Raw genomic sequence first — 12,001 nt, 5'->3', positions numbered from 1 at the left:
CTCGTGGTGGGGAGAGGGCGTGTGGGGATGGGTGGGGGATATCCCAGAGGGGAGAGCAGGGAGATGTCACCGAGGAGGGAGCTGGGAATTGTGCCCTCGTCCCACTGGAATAAAGGAAGTCTCTCCCTGTCGTCAGCTTAAAGCGGTAACAAAGACATTACGGCGCTGGGGATGTGCTCTTCTCTGGGATGGAAGGAGCTGCCCAGAATGATAATTGGGTCTTTTTTCATTATTTTAAGGAGCTAACAGGCTACTGCACAAAGTAATTAACTGGACAGATGGGGACGGCAGAATTTGTAAACGTCGACAGCAGCAAGAAGGCGCGTTTTGGTAAAGGCCTCGTGTCAGCAGAAGGGCTGCGCGCCGGGGCGGGCGTTCGGGGAAGCGGCGAAATTAATGAGACTTCTTAAAAAATTAATAATGTTAACAGCTGCATCTGGTTCAGGTGTGCTGTGGCGGCCGCGAGGAGGGACAGAAAGGGAGGGATTGCCGTGCACCTCCCTGCTCGCATGTGTGTCCTTTGTAAAGGGGATGTTCCCTGCCACGTGTGTGATGGGGCTGAAATAAATGCAGCTGCTGCAGCACCAGCCCTCCCCAGCATGATTTGTCTGTCCTAAACCGGAGCAAGGTGCTGGTGGTGGCTGCAGCGGTGTCAGTCTGTCCATCCAGGAGGGATGCTGTCCTTCGGCACCAGGGGACGCAGCAGGGACGCATGGTTTGGGCTGTGGCCGTGTGAATGTGTGCCCTCCTTGTGGCAGGGAGTTATGGTAACACCATCAAAACGGTTTTGATGGTGGGCCCAAGGAACACATCTCTGTCCCTGGAGCTGCTCGAGGTCAGGTTGGATGGGGCTGTGGGCGACCTGAGCTAGTGCCTGATTGAGCGTGGGCATCCAGCCATGGCGAGGGGTTGGAGCTGGGTGATCTCTGAGATCCCTTCCAACCCAACCATTCCACGGCTCTGCCACCTCCCTTCTTAGCACAGGCTCTTCCTTCCCTTTAATTAACATGCAGGGGCTGGGACAAGTTACACAACTGCAGAAGCGGTTGGGGATGGGGAGAGCGACTGCTAAAAACCGGCTTTGTGTGACTGTGGCAAGCTCTAATAGAGCGAAACACGACAGGCACGTGTGTGTCTGCTGAATGGTAATGACCCTTCTGAACCACTGCCTGGGGGGGGGGAATGGAAAGCACTTAACAGATCAAACACTGTCAGGGAAACAAGAACAACTGTGCCCCAATCGGGCTTGGCTAATCAAGGTAACTCGTTTATGGGATTGTGATTAGAGCTTTCAATACGCTGATGGCAGAAGCACCTTTCCTGGGGTTTGTGCCGCTGCTTTCCTTTCTCCGCTCCTTGGGGAGATGTCCCGCTGATCCCCCCTTGAAAGGAAGTTTGTAATTCGCTGCCGAAAGTGGATTGTTTTGATTAATTGATCTGAGAATGATTTTTAAAAAGTGGCACCGGGAAAAGTCTTTTTTTTTTTTCTTTTTTTCCCCAATTTTTTTTTTTTTTTTTTTAAACTAAGGAAAGATGAGGAGTCCACCCGTGGTCTCTGTGCCAGCAGCGAGCCTGCCCGCCCCCACGTAGCACCGCGTCTGCCTGCAGACCTGCATGCTGCAAGATATCCTTGAGCTCAAAGTCATCCAGATTGGGCGCTCGCGGGGATGGCGAGAGAATGAGGACTGCGAGGAGCAAGGGTTATGCAGTCAAGATTTTCTTCTTTTTTTATTTTGAAAGGATGGAAATATTTCTGATACTGGACACGGCAAAGGCTGGGCATAAATCTCCTTCGGGACAAGTTAATCTGTTTTTCCGTGCGAGTTCTTCCAAATCCTGATTTGGTGGGGAGCAGGCCTAGGACTCACTCGTCTTCTGGAGCCATTTATAAACTTGGATGGTGATCTCTTGGCTTCCTGAAACTGAGCTCCAGCAAAGCACTCTCAGTAGGGCCACTGGGTTCCATGTGGGCAATGGGCTGAGGAAGCAGCATCTCCCAGTCCTTTCCAGCCTTGGTAGCAGCAAAGCCAGCGTACAGCAAGCGGAGTTGTGGATGGATTGTCTGCAATTAATTAACTCCTCATGCTCCTCGTATGGGAACAGCCTCCAGTCATTTTGGGGTGGCTTTGCTGTTAGAGCTGATGCAAACAGGTGGATGCAAAGAGGTGCCCGTTCATTTGAAGGGCAACAATAGGGGTTGGGCGTCCCGTAGATTTTTGTGGCACTGCCAAAATGGTCAGGTCACTGATTCGTAAGATAAACCTCATCCAGTTCATTACGGTTGAGTAATTAATAGGCGCTCTTTCAAACCTGCTGAGGCTCAGAGCTGTGAGGTGGGACAGGATGTGAGCATCCATGGGGGCTTCCTCCTTCACAGCGCTGGGCTCTTCCCTGAGGTTTTGCTGCTTGCTGCGCATTCAGCCCATAGTGAAAAGATAGAAAGGAATGGGAATAACCACAGCAAGTCACGACAGCAATTGCAGTGTGTGTGTGGGGGGCAGGAGAGCTGCTGGTGGCACTCAGCTCCTGAGGGCACAGCCCATTGCCTCTGTTGTCCCATTGTCCCCAGCTCTGTGTGGCCCAGAGCAAACCCAGGAGATCTGGAGGGAGCTCCAGAGTGGCCAAGGTACACGGGTGGGTGTAGTCACTGTTTTGGAGGCAACAAGCAGAAGTCGTGCTCCTCCTTCTCACGACTTCTTTTCCTTTCTGCTCTTTTTTTTCTTGAGCTTTTTTTTTTTTTTTTCTCCAGTAACCTCTAGTAAAGGAGACAGAAAGTGAGAATGTGACTTGAGGGGCTGGTGGGAAAAAAATTGGAATCTTCTTGGTGAGGGGGCTGGATTGCAAAAATTACCAATTTTTGGAAGGAGGCCATTCTTTTGACAAAAACTATCTGAGAAATTCTCCCCAGCTCTAGCTGTAATGTGTGTTGGCCACCATCCTGTGTAATCACAGCTCGTGATTTGTGAAGCACGGATGCTGCTTTATCTGAAACCTTGTACCTGGGGAGTGGTTGGGCAGCAGCTCTGCTGCACAGTGTGGTGGCTCACCCCTGCGTCCCATCTCTGCGAGCAGTCTGGGGATGACCCAGTGGCTCCATAAAATGTGGCATGATCATGGTGGAGATGGGCTTTTACAAGGTTTTGTGCTCTCAGAGATGCTTTCCAACCCTTTGGTCACGTGTCGTGGTGTGGCAGAGCAGTGTGGCTGTTGAGTTGGGCTTTGGAGGAGCAAGGAGCTCTGGTTGGACCCAGTGGAGACATGACTTTCCCTTGACTCTCCCCTTGATGGAGTGATTATGCAGTTCAAAGCTCCTTCTATTTCTTCTCCTTGAAGCAGACAGGAGCGTTTTGCAAATGTTGGGAAGTGCCATGACAGCAGCACAATAAAAGTATTGTTCTATGTGATTGTTGCTTTACCTCTCCTTCCACAGCCCCCACTCCTCCCCGAACACCTGCCTTTTACCCAATTTAATTTTCACACCTCCTCCTCCTGCTGCTGTCCGTGCCAGCTATCTCCGTGGCTCTGCAGTGGGTGTCTCTTCCCTTATTGGAGCGATTGCCTTGAAGGTGCTCATCCCATCCCTTCCAGCTCCCATGGACCTGAAGGATTAGTCCCAGAGCTGTGTGCCACCACTGCACAGTGGAAATGCCAATGTGGCCTCAGCCCGAGGGCCAGGCCATTCTGCTTCTCTTTCCCCAAAACCAGAGCCAGGATCCCCGGGACCCTGTGGCTTTGTGGGCTGCATTTGCTGCGTGAGATCTTTATGAATCACGATGGCTCAAAAGGAAAGGACCCAGTGTAAGTCTTCAGTGCTGGTTTGAGTTTGCAAGATTGGCAGTTAAACGGAGAGACAGAGAAAATGATGTGCTCTTAATGGAGAAATCTGGGCCCCTTTGATCAGTGTCATTGATGTGCCAGTGGGGATGCTGTCTGCTCCATCCCATTGCTCAGATGCTGTTATTTATGATGGTACAACTGTGTCAGTGGACAAGGGAAGGACCACTGATTTTGTCTATCTGGACTTCAGTGAGGCCTTTGACTCAGTCCCCCGTAACATCCTTCTCTCCAAACTGGAAAAGATATATATTTGATGGGTGGGTAGACAAGGAACTGGTTAAAAGACTGTACCCAGAGTGTGGTGGTCAATGGCTCAGTGTCCTCTGCCAGAGATTAGTGGCCAACACGATGCTGCGTTCCACACGGGGGACCCACACCTCTCCAGCTTAGTGTCCAGTGCAGCACTAGAGAGGGTGTAGTACCTTAGTGTTGAGCTCTGCTGGAGCAAGGCTGAAAGAAACGGGAGGCACTGGTTGGCATTGGTACAAGCATGCAGCACCTCAGAGCCATTGGTGATAGTGCAGGAGAAGGAAAAGCCTGAAAGTGTGGCAGTTGTGTCAATGTACCCCTCGTTAAAATGGACAACTATTCCCCAATTATTTTTCTACATACTGATTTTGTTCTGTCTGTAATACCTAGCGTTTGCGTGGAATGACGTGCTGTGGTCCAGTCGTCCCTCAGAGGTATCAGTCTGCAGAGGACCAGAATTTTCAGTTTGCTGCTGAGGGCACAGGGACATGGAGGGAGGTGACACCCACGGGATGGATGCTCCTGTCTGCCAGTCACCTCCTCGTGTTGTCTTTCCCAAAATCTGAGCCAGCAGGGCAGCACGTCCCGATCCCACCAGTAACACCACATCGATTCCCTATTTAGCTGAAATCTCCATGTGGTTGTGTGCAGCCCCACGCTGGTTTATCCAATAAAGGCTGCAGCTCAAGGCGATTATGAGGGACCTTGATGAAAAACCCAGAGGTTATCCTATCTGGGAGGAAGGGAAGATGGTGCAGCACAGCAGGGCCGTCTGCAGCTGGTCACCTCCACACATCTCTGCCTTTTCTATTTGAAGAAGCAGGGAACAGGAGAAATTGCTATCCCTGTGCTCGGATGAAAAGAAAACAAAGTATGAATGGTCATAATTTAGTGGGCTCCTGGGTAAATTTGTATTTCATTCTGATTATTGAGTGCATTCCCTAATTGCGGCAATAAAAAGGAATAGTCCATCTTCTAAATGCAAGTAGTAGCGCTGATTGTTATTTAATTAGTTGATTCCAGTGGTCGAGGGGTGAGCTTGGAATTACAATTGCAGCTTGTATTATTTCACTGAGATTGCCGAATTAATTAGGAGAACAATGGGATTCTTCATTGTTGGCATCTTAAGAAGTTGTGAGGATAACTCTCAGTGCAGGAGAGCGATGCTCCGATGCATCTGGAGACCAAACCCTGCCTGGCATAGTGAGTTCCGGCCAAAAAATCCCTCTAACATGAAAGGTTTCCTCTGTGACAAACAGAAGAAATGCATGGATGGATGCTGCAGGCAAAGCCATCAGGAGGGGTGAGGGAGGCTGGAGCATTCCCTTTGGCTCAAGGACCTTGCGGCCCCAAAGCCCAGGGGGTGATGCCTTCAAGGTATCCCACTGCGATGGCTTTGCACCATTGGAAGAATCAGGAACGTGCCCCATCCTTGCTGTGCTGGTGAGGGTGACATGCACAGGTTGGGATGCTGGTGCACAGAACGAGGTCCTGCCCTCCCTGTGCCTGCGGATGGGGACTCATGGGAAGATGTGTTTTCCAAAGAGCTGCTAAAAGCTGAAGAAATCTGTTCCCCAAGCAAAGAACAGGCAAGTCTCTTGTGACTATGAAAGTGATGGGCAAAGAGGCGTCGAGGCTTCTCTCTGAAAACGTTGGCTTTATTGTTTTTTTTTCCTCTCTTATTTTTATTTTATTTTATTGAAAATGTGTTTTATGGAGCGGCCTTTCTGCTGGTTTGTTGTGATGTGACTTTTACTGTGGCTCACGGAGTGTTTGTGGGGATGTTACAGCCATGCAATAGAAGAAAACACGAGTACATATGGGGCACTGAAGTTCATATGGGGCATTACTAGCTTAAAGCAATTGTCCTTCCTGGCCTGGCTTCCTTTTCCATAGGTGCTCTGCAGAGAGCTGTTCCTTTCTCGTGTCTGTCTCTGTGCTGCCAGGATTAATTTTTTCAGAGAGAGAAGTCTTCAGAAGCTCCGTTTTATCCTCTCCTCCCTTTTTGAGGCAGGAGGTTGCATTTTTTTATTCACTCCCTGGTAAAAAGTAGGATGAATAGTTCTCTTCAGCTTGGGCAGGGCTGAAGGGCAGCCGTGCTCGGACGGGGATGGATGGGGCATCTTTGGGATCAGTGATGTATTTCCCTCTTTCTCCTCATTTCCTCTGGGAATTTGTCACCTGTAGAAGAAAGGGCAAGCATAATCCATTCCCAGAGAGCAGGACTTACGGGCAAGGAGACAGCGACCGATGGAGGCATGGGTGAGATCAGCCTCGCTGGGGGATGTTGGCCATGTGAGCGCATCAACCAGGAGCTGTGGAGATGGAGAAACCTCCAGAGAGAGGGCGGTGAACTGTAGAGGGGAAGGAAAGGGAGCAGCGAGGAGGAGGAGGAAAAAGAACGGCACCCTGGAGATTTGGAGAAGAGCCAGAAAGAGAGCGGCGTGCAAAATACCGGGGAGCTGGCGGTTAATTTACAGCCTCTGGGAGAGGAAAGGGAGAAAGAAAAGGGGAAAAAATGTCTTTGTTGCAAGGGATGTGGAAGAGAGTCTGCGGTGGTGTGGGAATACATGGCATCTTCCTGTCTCTTGGGTTTTCTTCTCTTTCTGCTGCAGCAGTCCCCGGTGGGAACACGGTATTGGACACAGCCCCAAGCTGCTGGAGCTCACGGAGCGTTGGGATACCACTCTCAGATGTAGGGTTTGGGTTTTGAGAGGTGCTGCGTGGAGCTGGGGGTTGCATGCAGTGGTCCTTATGGGTCTCTTCCAACTTGGGTTATTTCACAACTTTACAGTTCCAAGCAAGAAGCTCAAAGACAAGAAGCTCTGAGGGAGGAGAGTCCTTCCCTGGAAGAATCCCCGTTCAGGCCAATGGGAAGCCAGGTACTAGGGAGAGACTGGGACGCAGCGGTGATTCAGCTTGTCTACTGATAGAAGGGGCTGCAGAGAGCTCTGGGAGCAGCACAGGACGTGTCCAGGTGGATGGCTCACCGTCCCGTCAGCACTGTCTGCTTTGACAGGAATATAGATGCAATGGTTCTTTTTCACTCTGTCTGAAATTGCTTTGTAATAACAGTAGGAGTTGGAGAGGCACTTTTATTGATTAAACAATTGAGGCTATTTGTCTTTACAAAACCAAAAATATAGAGGTGTCTTTGGCTTCCTGCATATACGTTATGCACGCTTATTATATGCAGCAATCTCCGTAATCAGGCTGATGTTCATAATGGGTTGGTTTATAGCACTGGATTGCTATAGTGGTGTAATATGGGCTGAAGTGCAAAGGAGAGCTGATGTAAGCACACCAACCAACAAGAGCTGGGTTGAGCAGATAGGGAGCGAGGTGCCTGCTCTGGCAGGGGTGTGATGCAAGCGAATGACGACTAGTGAAATGCCTGCTGCCCTTCTTTCTCCCAGCAACGCGCCAGTGGTTTCTGAGCCATCCCTTTGATCAAAAACCATTTCAGCAATTGGAAAATTTATCGCTGCGTCTCTCTATTGACCCTGACTGCCAATGCCGCTGGGTTGTTTGCTCTTTAGGTCTTGGTGTGAACTGCCTGAGGCCAGGAACGGTGCCGATGGTTCCTGCCTGGAGATGGAGGCTGCGGGCTGGGAGGAAGCGGCTCACAGAGAGCTCTGTAGGTGTGTTTGTTTGTGCGGTGTCGGTGCGTGGTATGGCTGCATGCCACAGCTGCCTCCAGCCCCAAGGAGTGGAGGGTTGGCAGAAAGTACTGCACGTGGCACGTATGTACGCGCTGCTCTGCTCTCCCTATGTGATGTGTTGAAGGAATATTGGATGTGAGCCCAGAAGGAGATGCATAGCCCTGCAATCACAGGTACCTGTCTTGGTAGAACTTAGCACGAGCCATCTCAAAGCTGCTGTTGGTTTTTCACCTTGATAGTTTTTGGGGAGGCTGTTCTAGATCCTGGCTGTTCTCATGGATGGAAACACCAGTTGTAATTAGTTCAAAACTTGCCTAGCTCCATTAGCTTTTGTGCCGATATTATCCTTGGACATAAATACTCATGTAGAGGAGTCTTGGTTTGGGTTTTGCTTGAGATTCCCTTCTGCAGGGGGTGATTTACAGCCCCACAGAGCTCCCCTTCAAAAGAACTCTTCAAATGTTCCCAAGTTACAATGATAAGAGGGAAAACAAATGCAACTGATAAGAAAAAGGTTCTTTAATGGAAATATCTTTTGTGACATGACAAGTTTTTGTGCGTGTGCAAAGTAACATCACAACGTGGATGCAGTCAACTTTGTCATGTCCTGGAAGTGAGGGTGCCCCATTCCTGGAGATGCTCAAGGCCATGGATGGGACCATGGGCAACCTGATCTAGTGGGTGGCAACCAGCCCATGGCAGGGGATTGGAACTCAATGATCTTTGAGGTCTCCCCCAACGCAACCCATCTGTGATTCTATCAGGAAAGGAACTTGTACCAGGGCAGAGGGGTTTGCTTCGGTTCTGCTTGGCATGGAAGGCGTCTGATGCTGTCGCGTGGTGCACGTGCCTGCAGCTTTCAGGCTGAAGTCTGAAAAAAGCTAGCTAGCAAAATGTTAACTTTCTATATTTGGTGTTTGAGAATCTTTTTCACCTGAGTGCCTTTGCACAGCATCCTCAGAAAACAGCATGTTGCGTCCTTGGTTTTTTTTTGTTTTTTTTTTTTTAAATCTCGTTGTATGCAGATTTTTATGGTTACTATAACTGCGCGTGGTTAATCTTCCAGTATAGGCATTTTCTCAGTAATAGGCAAATAAAAAAAAAAACGTGTCAACAACTGAACCCCTCTGGGTCTGTCCCAGCGCTGGGCTGGGTGCGATCAGCTGCCATCACTGGAGTAGAGTGAGTGCAAGTCCCTGTGTCACTTTGTGCCTTCCCGTGGCTGCCCGCAGTGCTTTAGGACCCACCGAGTCATCTTTCTTCCACTGCGGTGTCCCTTGACGCTCGTCTTGTGTCTGCTTTAATTGGATGCCGCAGCAATAGTATACATCAAAATAAATGAACTTTTTACTGCAAAAGGGTAAGAGAAGAAAAAAGACAGACGGTCCCTCAGCAACAGCTGTTTGGAGGAAGAATCCCACAGAAGCTGCTTCCTTTGCTAATTAGAAATCTGCTTTCCTTTAGGAAGGGTAACGTCTACGTTCTCCGCTCCTCTTCTCACTTCTAATTACTTCTTAGAGAAATGAAGGAAGGCGCTGTTTTGTATGTTTGACTTAGAGTTGCTGAGGCAAAGAATGTTGGATGGAAATGTTTCGTGGAGATAGGAAGGAAGGAAGGGGAGAGGATGGAATGGCCAAATTGTCAGTTCTGCTGGGGGGGAGGGAGTGACATGAGCCACGCTGGGTCTGGCTGGGTTTTCCCAATGAGGGCTCTGAGTGCTGCTCCATGTCTGGTGAACAGAGCTACTCCCTGCCGGAAATTCTGACTGAATTTCTAAGCAAAAAAAAAAAAAAATTGCTCAGAAAATAGAAAGGTTAAAGTTAGAATTCTCGAAGAGAGGAAATGCACTGAGTTCACATTTTATAAATAACATGCTTTGATTGTTTTCCATTAAGGAGTAATTTTGTTTTGAAATGTGGCTTCATCTTTTTATTAAGGATATAAATACCGAGTTTGGAACAAAAGCGTTTTCTCCAGCCTGAAGCGATGCCGTATATTCCCAGCGGGGTGAGGGGCAGGGTATCCCCGTGCTGCTGCACGTGGGGTTTTGTTGGTCTGGAGGTGGAACAAGGCTCTCCCGTCCCCGCCGAGCTTCCCTAAGCCTTGAGCAGGTGTTGCTTTGCAATTCAGCAAAGCGGCGTTTCAATTACTCAGGGCAATAAATCTCAAGGTGTGTGTTGGGAGCTCCATCACTTGAAGCACTGATGTTTTTTCTTTTCCCTCGCGGTCTTTGAGGTAGAATCATCAGCGCTGCAAGTAATGAAGTCTGGTTTCCCTTGGATTTCTTTCTCGTGGTTGGATTCTTTGATAACTAAATAAGCTTTGACTGAATGCCCCGGCCATCAAAAAAGCTCTAGAAAAGCTATTGTGTGTAAATTCTCTATTAAGAAGGGAGCTTGCATGGCATCCTGCCTGCCTGCAAGGATGCTGGGAGGGCTGCCTATTGATAGATATTTTTGCGGAACCGGAATATTGGAGGGAGCCGGCCCTGCCAGGTGGGGCTGCAGGTGGTGGATGGGTTCCTGGGGCTGTGGGCGGCCGCAGCTGCTCAGGGGGCTGGTTGCCATAGGAAGGCAGGTTAGAAATAGAGTTTGGGAGGTGCTCCTTTGGGGTGATCCCGGGGGAGTTGGGCTGTAGACGTAAGGGCCATAAATCACTGCACCTTCTCTGTTTTAGTCGATGTTAGAAGCAGGGATGAAAGGCACGTGTGTGTCTGGGCAATGCCAAGTGAAAGGTGTGCTCCATCTCTTGGACACAATCCCGTCTGCTGAGCCCATGGGGTGGATTCCCCCAGCCCTCGGGCTGTTGCTGCTGCCGTTCTCCAGCTTTGACATTTGGCAGCCAGTGGAGGAGGAAAAGTCGTGGGTGCAAAATCAGGATGGGAGAGTCAATGGACGACTGTTCCTCGGCAGATAACTAGGGATGAATTGATAACTGGTGACCCAGATAAGCAATTAAGCCAATTAGTTAAATTAATTGATTGCGGAGTTCTCCTTTATGTAGAGCCCTGCCTGAAGCCTTCATGCCCTTTCTGGAGGAACAGCAGTGGAGAATAGACGTCTTCAGAAATTAACAGTGACTTTCAAGCAGAATAGATGATTAATGAGAATGTATTGCTCTTGATGGACAAATAAAGCACCTCCAGTTTTCTTGTGAGCAATGTTCGGCTTTCTTTTCTCCAGGAAATGATTCAGCCACTCAGACCTAGCTCTGAGCACAGGGAGAGGTAAGGAGAGGGGAGAGGAGGGGAGAACTGCCCCTTCTCAGCTTGATTTATTATCTGACTCCTTTGTTACAAGACTTCCAGTCTTGTAAAATATTAAATACATCCTTATATTCAATATCACATTTTGAAACATTTCATGCCTCATTTGCTTCTGGAGTCAAGGACAACTTCACATTTTTCATGGCGCAAGGCCCAGATTTGTCTATTTATTTATTTTTAATCACTACATTTTTCTTTTCTTTTTTTCTTTTCTTTTTTTTTTTTTTTTTACCTGTATCAATTTGGATTAAATCTTGGCAACCATAGCAACCTGTTCCTCTGGGTGGTTTCATATCTCAGCCGTGGAGGAACTTTTTTGGCTTGGCTCATCCTCATGGGATGCTGTGTCCATCCAGCGAGGATGGTGGGCAGTAGGGATTGTGGTTTGGGTCTGAGTGTTGGGCTCAGCTTTCGCTGGCAGCATCGCTTGTAAACAAAAGGCTGTTTTGTTTAAGGGCTCACGTGATATAATGAGGAGGATTAAGTGGAATTTGCTGCCACAGTTAAAGGAAGATGCATGTAACTCCTGTTAATTAGAAAGGGCTCAGCGTTTGTCTTTGTCTTGATCTGTGTGGGAGCTTTTTGATTATTGCTTCTCCTGTGGAGGAGCAGCAGCTGAATCCTGTTGACTCCTGTATGGGGTCACCACTGGACCCAGGAACCCTGCTTCTGCATGCTGGTTGGGGATGGCAGCTGGGCGCACAACAGACCCAGTTCTGCATCCTTGTAACTGGAACATGAGAGCAATCCCATTTCAGCTGTTCCACTTTGGGTGCATCTTTTGGCCCTCCATTGTTGAGCCATGGGCTGTCTGTGGGACTGCTTGTACAGAGGGGCTCTGTGGAGACAGAGCATGACCGTGCTGGCTTGGGGTCTAGGTGGAATCATAGAATCATTACGGTCGGAGAAGACCTCTACGATCCCAAGCCCAGCCCACCCCCACCATGCCCACTGACCTTGTCCCCAGGTACCACATCTCCATTGTTCC

At 49.1% G+C, this 12,001-nt stretch overlaps 1 protein-coding gene across 1 annotated transcript in view; it reads left to right on the top strand.

Annotated features, from left to right (window-relative positions):
• Nucleotides 312-12,001, top strand: part of GRIK4 (glutamate ionotropic receptor kainate type subunit 4) — a 116,270-nt gene continuing 104,580 nt past the window's right edge. Inside the window, exon 1 of the mRNA XM_021375948.1 lies at nucleotides 312-330. The gene's annotated coding sequence lies outside the window, so the exon portion shown is untranslated. The remainder of the gene's footprint in view (nucleotides 331-12,001) is intronic.

This window comes from Numida meleagris, chromosome 23 (assembly GCF_002078875.1).
Source record: "Numida meleagris isolate 19003 breed g44 Domestic line chromosome 23, NumMel1.0, whole genome shotgun sequence".
Taxonomy (NCBI): Eukaryota; Metazoa; Chordata; class Aves; order Galliformes; family Numididae; genus Numida; species Numida meleagris.
The sequence above is the reverse complement of the archived record's forward strand: the minus strand, read 5'-3'. Positions and strand labels throughout refer to the sequence as shown.